This window comes from Ursus arctos, unplaced genomic scaffold, assembly GCF_023065955.2.
Source record: "Ursus arctos isolate Adak ecotype North America unplaced genomic scaffold, UrsArc2.0 scaffold_6, whole genome shotgun sequence".
NCBI classification, from domain to species: domain Eukaryota; kingdom Metazoa; phylum Chordata; class Mammalia; order Carnivora; family Ursidae; genus Ursus; species Ursus arctos.
The window spans coordinates 47220073-47231407 of NW_026623078.1; the positions used below are offsets into that span (position 1 = coordinate 47220073).

Consider the following 11335-nt stretch of genomic DNA (forward strand, 5'->3'; position numbering starts at 1 on the left):
GCTGGTGCGGACACTGGAAAACAGTATGGAGGTTCCTCAAAATGTTAAAAATAGAATTACCCTACAACCCAGTAATTGCACTACTAGGTATTTATCCAAAGAATACAAATACAGTGATTTGAAGGGGTTCATGCACTGCCCCAATGTTTATAGCAGCAGTGTCCACAATAGCCAAAATATGGAAGGAGCCCAGATGTCCGTCGACAGATGAATGGGTAAAGAAGATGTGGTATACATATACAACAGAATATTACTCAGCCATCTAAAAAAAAAAAAAAGAAATCTTGCCATTTGTAATGATGTGGATGGAACTAGAAGGTATTATGCTAAGCAAAATAAGTCAGAAACAAAACAGATGGACACAGGGGAAGGGAAGGAAAAATAAAATAAGATAAAAACAGAGAGGGAGGCAAACCATAAGAGACTTAACTATAGGAAACAAACTGAGGTTGCTTCGGGGGTGGCTGAGAGATGGGATAACTGGGTGATGGGCATTAAGGAGGGCATATGATGTAATGAGTACTGGTGTTATATGGAACTGATGAATCACTAAATTCTACTCTGAAATTTAAAAAAAAGAAAAGCATATGGAAGAATTCTGTACCGGATGTCCTTTTCAAGACTCTTTAAGATTTCATGCCACTTTAAAGAAGTTGAAATTTGGAATTGTGGATTACACATTATAGATGTGATTTATGCAAAAAAGAGATAGCAAGGATCCCCTGTGAGGGCACCAGGCTCAAAGAAAAGGCTTTGGCCCTATGTTAAAATATTGGCAAATAGGGGTGCCTGGCTGGCTCAGTTGGTAGAGTGTGGGACTCTCGATATTGGGGTTGAGTTCAAGCCCCATGCTGGACATAGCGTTTACTTAAAAAAAAAAATATATATATATATATAATATATATATATATATATTTATATATATACATATATAAAAAATACGTGTATATATATATACACACACACACATATATATATATACACATATATATATACACACACATATATATTCTTTTTAAAATATTGACAAATAAATGACACAGTGTTTTAAGTTAAAATGTTTAAAGTACAAAAAAATGACAGTTTATAGGAAAGGATATAAGAATAATTCTAAAACTATGAAAAGATTCTCATCTTCACTTTTTTTTGGAGAGGGAGAGAGGGAGGGAGGAGAGGGGCAGAGAGTGATAGAGAATTTTTTTAAAAGATTTATTTATTTATTTATTTGAGAGGGAGGGAGGGAGAGTAAGTGGAGGGGGGCTGGAGAGGGAGAGAGAATCCTCAAGCAAACTCCTTGCTGAGCCTGGAGCCCAATGCTGGGGGTGGGAAGGGGGTGATCCCAGGACCCTGAAGTCATGACTTGAGCCAAAATCAAGAGTCAGATGCTTAATTGACTGAGCCACCCAGGTGCCCCTCATCTTCACTCTTAATAAGAGAAATACAAATTAAAACTAATCTGAAATACTACTTTTTTACTTATCCAATTGGTAAAAATGTCCAAACTTTTGGCAAGGCTGCACAGAACTGTGTTCTCTCACAGCTAGTAGGAGTCCAAAATGCCGTAAGTTCAATAAAGGGAACTTAGCAGCATCTATCAAAAACATAATTTTGACCCAGAAATTCTACTTTTGGGAATTTATTTATGCATTTGCATGCAAAAATAATGTACAAAGCTAATAATTTAAGCACTGGTTGTCATAGGAAATGAATAGAGAAAAACAAGTGTCTACCATTAGAAGACTAGTTAAATTAACCAGTATGTACCTATTAAAAAATGGTAAAACTCACTATGAACTTCTATGGAAATATCGGTAAGAGAAATTATGATAATGTGAACAATATACTATCTTTTATGTAAAAAGGAGGGGGAGAGAATAAAATCTATATTCATATCTGCATATATATGCATAAATAAAGGGTACTGTATTAGTTATTTATGGCCATATAACGAATCACCCTAAACCTTAATGGATTAAAACAACCAATATTTAATACCTCATATGGCTTTTGAAGGGCCAGGGATCAGGAAGTAGCTTTGCTGGGTGGCTCTGGGTGGCTGTGGCACAGGGTCTCTCATGACGCTGCAGGGAAGTTGTCAGCTGGGGCTGCAGTCATCTGAAGGGGCTGGAACATCCACTTCTCAGCTCACTCGTGACTGCTGGCAGGAGGCTTCAGTTCTTTGCCATACGGGCCTCTCCATAGGGCTGCTCACATGTGCGGCAGTTTTCTTCCCACAGTGCAAGTGACGGGTGGGGTGGGGGTGGGGATCCCAAGATGGCAAGTGCAGACCTTTTAGCTCCTCATCTCAGAAGTGGAATATCATTTTCCTTGTTAGAAGCAAATATGATAGAATTTGTGGACATGGTTTTTAAATTACCACAGACACATTCTAACTAATGATAGTGGTTACCTAGGGGTTATGGGGGAGTGAGGAGATGGGCAGGTATGGAATGGGTCAGAGAAAAACTTTCACTGGTATCTTCAATTGTGGTAAAATATATATAACAAAATTTATCATCTTAACCGTTTTTAAGTGTACAGCTCTGCATCATTAAGTCCATTCACATTGTTGTGCAACCATCACCACCATCCAGCCCCAGAATTATCACCATTTTGCAAAACTCAAACCCTGTACGAATTAGACAATGACTGCCCCCTCCTTCCCTACAGCTCTGGCAACCACCATTCTTTCAATCTCTGTGAATTTGACTCCTCCGGGTACCTTATATAAGAGGAATCATATAGTGTGTGTCCTTTTGTGACTGACTTACTTCGCTCAGCATAATGTCCTCAAGTTTCATTCACAGTATAGCATGTGTCAGAATTTCCTTCCTTTTTAAGGCTGAATAATATTCCACTGCATGTATAGACCATATTTTTTATCCATTCATCAATCAGTGAACATGCGGTTTGCTTCTACCCCTTGGCTATCATGAATGATGCTATGAATATCTGTGTACAAATATCTCTTTGAGTCCTCACTTGTGTATTTTTATATTTAAAAATTTTTATACCATGGAAATTGTATTAATAACCAGTTGCTACATAAGAACAATGACTTATTATTGCTTCTGGTTCTGTGGGTTGGCTGGGTGGTTCTTCTGCTTGTTTATCTGGCCTCAGTCACGTGGTAGCATTGAGCTGGGAGATGTGGTGGGCCCGAAGGCCCAAGTTGGCCTTGTTCACATGGCTGCCAGTTGGTCTTGGCTCTTGTTTTCCTCCCTAATCCTCTAGTGGGTTAGACCAACTTCCTTACAGGGAGGACTCAGAGAAGTGTTCAAGACAGGAAAAGCAGGGGTGCCTGGGTGGCGCAGTCATTAAGCGGCTGCCTTCGGCTCAGGGTGTGATCCCAGCATTCTGGGATCGAGTCCCACATCAGGCTCCTCCGCTAAGAGCCTGCTTCTTCCTCTCCCACTCCCCCTGCTTGTGTTCCCTCTCTCGCTGGCTGTCTCTCTCTCTCTGTCAAATAAATAAATAAAATCTTAAAAAAAAAAAAAAGACAGGAAAAGCAGAAGCTGCAAGGTTTCTGAGGCATACGCTCTGGGACTTGCACAATGTCACTTCTGTTATCTTCTATTGGTCGAAGCAAATGTCAAAGACAGCTCAGATTTCAGATACAGAAAGACAAATGCCACATGATTTCACTCATATGTGAAATCAAAAGAGCAAAACAAACAAGCAAACAACAACAAAAAACCAAAGAGACTTTTAAATACAGAGAACAAACTGGTGGTTACCAGAGGAGAGGTCGATGGAGGGGGGGATGGGTGAAACAGATGAAGGGGATTAAGAGGTACAAACTTCCGGGTATAAAATAAATGAATCATAGAGATGAAAAGTACAGCACAGGAAATAAAATCAATAATATTGTAATTGTGTAGTATGGTGACAGATGGTGACCACACATACCATGGTGAGAACCAAGTAATGTATAGAATCGTTGAATTATGTTGTTATACAACTGAAACTAATGTAATGCTGGCTATTAATTGTGCTTCAAAAAACCCCAGCTCCACTTCAAGGGATGGGGAACACTCTACCTCTTGATGAGAGTAGCTGCAAGATATCTGTGGCCATATTCAGGGGCACCTGGGTGGCGAAGTCAGTTAAGTGTCCTGCTCTTGGTTTCAAATCAGGTCATGATCTTGGGGTCCTGGGATTGAGCCCCAAGTTGGGCTCTGCGCTCAGTGTGGAGTCTGCCTAAGATTCTCTACCTCTCTCTCCCTCTGCCCCTCCTGCTCGTGCTGTCTCTCTCTCTCTAAAAAAATAAAAAAATAAAAAAAATGTTAAAAAAAAAATCTGGGGCCATTATTTAACCCACCACAAGAACATATTACTTATTCCAAAACATTAAATAAAAATGTCTATAAGTAAATCTTAATGATACGGGAAAATTCATGTTATATTTTAATAAGCAGAGAGCAAAACTGTATACAAAAGATGATTTATACCTCTACCACCATTGTCGCCTGGCTTCCCTGCTGCCTCCCTGACTACTCTGTGTTTAGTCCTTTTCTCTGTCTCCACGAGAGGGAATGGCTCAAGCCAAAATGCTTAAATAGTAAGGGCTATGGATTATTTCACATAACAGAGAGTTGGGAGGAAGGCAGCTCCAGCGGTTGGAAATGCATCTGCTTGCTCATGTCAGCAAGCCCCACAGCCAGGTCAGCCGTTCAGCCAGATGCTCACGCTAGTCTCCCTCATGGCCACACCACCTCCGTGTCAGTTACAGGCGTCGCATTCAGAACTGACAGCCTCCAGCGGGAGAAGAGTATGTGTCTTCCTGGTGTCTTTCTGCCCCCTCATCTCTTCACTTTGAAAAATTTTAAACATACAGAAAAGTTGAGAATAGTAACCACGACCCATATACCCTCCACCTAGATTCAACAATTGATAACATTTTGCCACATGCTACAATTGCTTAATCTCTCTCCTTCACTCTTTTTCCTGGACCATTTGAAAGTAATTTGCAGACATCATACAGTACCCCTACACAATTCAGCCTATATTTCCTTTTTTATAAAGATTTTATTTATTTATTTGAGAGAGAGAGTGAGCACAAGTGGGGGAGGGGGCAGAGGGAGAGGGACAAGAAGACTCTCCACTGAGAGCGATGCCCGACATCAAGCTTGATCAAAGGACCCCCGAGATCATGACCTGAGCTGAAGTCAGACGCTTAACCGACTGAGCCACCCAGATGCCCCATCTGCCTATATTTCCTAAGAATACAATGTCTCGGGGGGACTGGGTGGCTCAGTCAGTTAAGCGTCTGCCTTTGGCTCAGGTCATGATCCCAGGGTCTTGGCATCCCTGTGTCGGGCTCCCTGTTCCACAGGTAGTCTGTTTCTCCCTCTTGCTCTGCCTCTTCCCCTGCTCGTGCTCTCTCTCTCTCTCCCCCCCTCACTCTCTCACTCAAATACATAAAATCTTTTAAAAAAGAATAAATATGTCTACTACAGATCCACAATAACAGCACACTTAAGAAAAATTAACAGTAATTCCCTAGAATCACTTAATATTCAGTCCAAGTTCAAATCTCCTCAGTAGTCCCTAAAATGTATTTTATAGCTTATCTTTTTTTGTACCAGAATCCAATCAAGTTTCATACACTGCATTTGGTTTTATGTTTTTTGGTCCCCTTTCATTTAGAACATTCCCTCAATTTGATTCTCATTGCATTGTGTTTTTCTTTTGAATCATTCTGATATATTTCCTCATGATGCCATTTATTTTGTTCCTCTTGTCTTTGTATTTCTTGTGAACTTCAAAATTAGATTTAGACGCTTAACTAGATTTATGTTAAACCTTTGGCAAGAATATTTCATAAGTGGTTTATTGTATCTTTATCAGTGAGGCGAATTTCTCAGAAGCCCCATAGTAGACTTTTTCATAAGTGCCACTGGCCACAGCAGGGACACATGCACTGGCCTGGACCAATCACTGGTGACAGAAGTGGAAATACCATGCTTAGGTTGAGCCCACGGAGGTCTCGGGGTGGTGCCTGGCTCCCCGAAGGGAGGAAGGTGGATACACGTAGAAAAAGGGTTCTGCCAGGTGGAGGAAGCTAGGACACACCCTTTCCTTGACCCCTCCCATGCATCAGCAAGTTCTGCTGGTGCGACCTTCACCCACATGATATCTACCCACTTTTCTCCATCTCCACTACTCCACTTGTCCAAGTCACCAACAATGTTGGCCCGGGCTCCAGCCACAAGCTCCTAACCAGTGTCCCTGCTTCCAGTCTATTCTCCAGACAGACACCAGAGCTGTCTTTTAAAATCTAAGTTGGATTATCCCAAACCCCTGCTTTAATCCCTCCACGGGCTTCCTTGTGCACTTAAGCTAAAATCCTCAAATCTCAACTTGGCCTACAACACACCACATCCCTGGTTCCTGCTTACCTCTCCACTTTCCCTTGGCCCACCCTCCTGCACATTCAATAAATGCCAGCTACGCAGGTTTTCGCTCTTTGAATGCACTACTGGAATCAGTAGTGACTGATTCAGGGTTTGTGCACACGCCGTTCCCTCTCGTGGAACACTACCCCCCATCCCCACACACAGTCTTAGCCTGGTAGCAGAATGTACTAGTTGTTATGGGCTCGAACTGTGTTCCCCCCAAATTCATATCTTGAGGCCAACTTCCAGGACCTCAGATTGTAACTATTATTTAGAGATAGCATTTTCAAAGATGTAATTAAGGTAAAATGAGGTCATTAGGGTGGGTCCTAATCCAATGACTGATGTCCTTATAAAAGATAATATTAGGCTGCAGACACAGAGGACAGAGCATGTAAAGACACAGGGAGAATGGCGCCGTTTACCAGTCAAGAGAAGCCTCTGAATAAATCAACCCTGCTGACACTTTGATCTTGGACATCGAGCTTCTAGAAGTGCAAGAAAATAAATTTCTGTTGTTGAAGCCACCCAGTCCGTGGCACTTTATTATGGCTGCCCCGCCAGTAGTGAAGCAGGCAGGTTCCGGAGCGGCCTTCCTGGACGCAAACTCTGCCAGTTACTAGCTGAGTAATTTGGGGCAACTTTCTTAACCTTTTCATGCCTTGGTTTCCTTTTCTGTAAAATGGGGATGGTGACAACAGTACCGCCACAGTGACAACCATCCAGTTTGCCCCAGACTGAGGGGTGTCCCAGGGTGCAGGACTTTCAGCCCTAAAACCTCAACAGTCACCCTAAGTGAGAGACTGAATTAATACTGGGAGCAAACTCGAAGAAGGCCCGGCACTTGGGAAGCACTCAATAAGTAACGAGCGTCGTCACTACTATTATTACTAATTACATTTCAGATCTCAGTTTAACTGTCACTTTCTCAGAGATATTTTCCTGACTCCATAATCTGAATTAGGACTCCCTGTTAAATCCTTTCATAGTGTAAGGTTCTTTTTTTGTTAGTGGTACCCCAATATCCGTTCTCCTCATTTTCAATAATAATAGGACCCCTGATTTCTAACTGGGTACATGGCTGACTAGAATAAAAACAATCTCCCAGCTTCCCTTGTAGAAAACTAAATTCTGACCAATGGGATATGGGCAGATGTGATATGTGGGAATTCTGGGGTGTTCCCTTAAAGCAGAAGGTTTTCTGTGTTTTTTTTTTTTTTAAGATTTATTTATTTATTTGAGAGACAGAGAGAGAGTGCACAGTGCAGAGGGGCAGAGGGAGAGGGAGAGAGAAACTCTAAGTAGACTCTACACTTGGTGTGAAGCCCCACACAGGGCTTGATCTCATGACCCTGAGATCATGACCTGAGCCAAGACCACAGGTCAAAAGCTCAACCAACTGCACCACCCAGGCACCCCAAGCAGGAGGTTCTTAACCTAAAAAAGTTGTGGATAGAATTCTCGGAGCCTGTGAACTAGAATGGGGGAAAAAAATTACATCTGTAGTTTTGTGAACTGCTAACTGAAATTCAGCATTTGCTTCAATTATGAATACAGGCAACGAAGCACAAAAATATTGGCACTAACTGTGATCCTGTCACCGAACGAAATCACAGACTTTTTCATATCACATAATTGTTTTGCATATATCTAATATATTGTTTATGTTCATCGCCACTATGAAATTTGAAATTAGACTCACTGCAAGTTTATTAGTTAATGCTTAAAGGAGCACATACTTGGTTATATGCCATGGCACAAAAATGACTTCATTCTTAAAGAGAAGGGCGTCTTGCCCCTATCCTTTCACTCATGCTACTGGCTGCCATATGGAACTGCTAGAGAGCCATGCTAGACATACCGGAGAGGGCTACACTCCTCAGATGGTAGAATGACCAGACTGAAAGAGCCTAAGTCTCTGGGATCTCCGTACAATCTGAGACTGCATTCACCCAAACTGCCACGTGACCGAGGGATAAATGTTTACCTTGTTGATAGCACTGTTATTTTGTGACTTTATTTGAGTGGCTGAATTTATATCCTTAATAACACACTAGCAGTTATCACATTTTATGATTCTATATTTATTTGTGATGATTTTTGGATAAATGTCTTTATCTACTACTAAAGAATAAACTCTTTGAGGACATGGAGCATGTCTATTGGCTTGCTCTGGAATCTGGGCAACTAGTATCGTGTAGGAACAGAGTACACGTCCAATAAATGTTTTAGAATGAATGAAATAATAGCATAATAAAAGTTTATAACCATGTTTAGCTATTCAAATAATATCGTACAGGCAATATTTAAAAACAAGCAAAAAGCCTATGCATAGAAAAAAGGTTAGAGCTAATACCAAAATGTAAACAGTAACTGTTTGAATTATTGGTTTTAGCATGATTTTTCCCCTACATATATATCTATATCTATATCTATACTTTATATACTTCAATTGTATATATATATATATTTATGCTTTAATGATTATATATATATACACACACACACACACACACACATATATCATTGAAGGAAATCTGGAAACTATAGGCAACTCTGTGTGTGTGTGTGTGTGTGTGTGTGTGTGTGTGTGTAAAATGAAAAACATGTAACAAAACAAAATGGACTAAGAAGTCAGTTGATCCCTGAGGGCCTTGGAGAAGGAGGAGAAAGTATGTGGAGTAGTCTTATCCTGGGACATTTAACCAGCTGTGATCTGGTGTAGACCCTCTCAGACCGTTTAGATGCTCAAGATGTCATGTAAAAGCCAAAATGCCAGACTGACTCTTAACATAAGGAACAAAACTCACTTCTTGACAGAGGGCCTGGAAAAAATAAGAGGGGGAGCAATATTATGGAACAAGAAGGCATAACTCTATAAAATATAGCAATCAGGGGTGCCTGGGTAGCTCAGTCGGTTAAGCGGCTGCCTTCGGCTCAGGTCATGATCCCAGGGTCCTGCGATCGAGCCCCGCATAGAGCTCCTTCCTCAGCGGGGAGCCTGCTTCTCCCTCTCCCTCTGCCTGCCGCTCCACCTGCTTGTGCTCTCTATGTCAAATAAATAAATAAATAAATAATCTTAAAAAAATACTAACTCCTCTAGTCCTTATAGCAAAAAATACTATTAAAAATAAAATAAAATATACCAACCAACCATAGGACAATCCTTATTGGGCTAAAGCTTGGAAAGAAATGTTATTATATTTCATCCATTATTACACAGATGGAACAGTTATAATCACCATCGACTCAGAAAGGATATAGTGAGCAAATGCCATAGCTAAAGGCCACGTTAATGAATTGTTCTCTGTGGTCATTTATTTGTAAATGTTAGTCCTGGTGTTAAGCACTGAGTTTCTGCCTTGATTGTAACCTGGACTGAATAAAAGTTGATGCATATTTCAAATATATTGGTTTTGATACCAAGTAATTAATTAGACTAAGGAAATCTTTTATGTGCTCATAATTCTAAAAAAATTAATTCCAAGATTAGCAAATAATAGACGTTCTTATAAATGTTAGTTGGTGGCAGTGTGTTATCCATAGCATAATTTTAAAAGTCCTTAATTTTTCCTCCATTGCCATTAATTGGAATTCGGCCTTAGGGTTTATAGATCTATGGACTCATACTGTGCGTTTCTTAGATTTGCATTAATCTGTGATTACTAGAAATGATATTCTTCAATACAGACTGATTGACCTGGAGATAAGGAAACAAATGAAATATGTCCATCAGAAAGATGTGAAACTAGGTACTGGAAGTAAAAGGGAAGAGAAGTTAATAATACCTAATGGTAGTTGTTAAAGAATAATTTTTAACAAGATTGTATAACCACGACTCTCATACAGATATAAAATGAACACATGTCAAAAATTTCATTTAAAGGGCACCTGGCTGGCTCAGTCAGTAAAGCATGAGACTCTTGATCTTGGGGTTGTGAGTTCAAGCTCCATGTTGGGAGCAGAGATTACTTAAAAATCTTTTTTAAAAAGATTTATTTATTTATTTATTTATTTGAGAGCGGGAGAGAGGGAGAGAGAGAGATAGCCCGAGTGGGAGGGGCAGGGGGAGAGGGAGAGAGAATCTCAAGCAGATGCCATGCTCAGGGTGGAGCCTGATGCCCAGCTCGATCTCACCACCCTGAGATCACGACCTGAGCCGAAACCAAAAGTTGGATGCTTAATCGACTGTGCCATCCAGGAGCCCCAAAATAAAATCTTAAAAAAAATTTTTTTTTCATTTAACTCATTAATTAATGTGGGAACCAGTAAGATGTTGCAACCAATTCAAAGAAGTAATCGAAGTACCAGACTATATACGCAGTTAGGAACACTTAAGTAAATCTGCTTAACAGACACAAAGCTGGCAAAACTGGTCAATATCCATAGAACAGTAATCAACAGAATCTCCTACAAACATAATTTGCATATTTATGGACAAGAATTATTTGCATTGTTGTCAATATCCTGCAACTTGCGGAATTGTAAAATAGCTCAAAGATGATGAAAGGCACAAAGACCCCATCAAATCAAATAACCTGAACAATGTCTAGCATCCCACTGGGATACCCAGCAATCTTTTTGCTTCTTTTATTTATTTAAAGAGAGGGAGAAAGAGTGCATGGGGGGGCCAAGAGTTAGAAGGAGAGGGAGAGAGAGACTCTGAAGCAGGCTCCACACTCAGCACAGAGCCCATGCAGGGCTCTATCTCACAAGATCATGTGAGCTGAGATCATGACCTGAGCTGAAATCAAGAGTTGGACACCTAATGGATTGAGCCACCCAAGCACCCCTTTTTGCTCCTTTTAAACAGTCTTTCTTAATTTTTCCCCTACATAGCTGACTTGTGTTAAGTGCTGTTTATGGGCCAGACACTGCCTAGGTGCCTTTAATGTATTATCTTATTTAATTCTCATTAGAACCTTATGAGGTAGGTT

General features: G+C 40.6%; 1 long non-coding RNA gene across 1 annotated transcript in view; it reads right to left on the bottom strand.

Moving 5' to 3' along the window:
* Positions 1–11335, bottom strand: part of LOC125281055 (uncharacterized) — a 63306-nt gene that overhangs the window by 49691 nt on the left and 2280 nt on the right. Inside the window, exon 2 of the long non-coding RNA XR_008957767.1 lies at positions 1996–2327. This is a non-coding gene — a long non-coding RNA (uncharacterized LOC125281055). The remainder of the gene's footprint in view (positions 1–1995; positions 2328–11335) is intronic.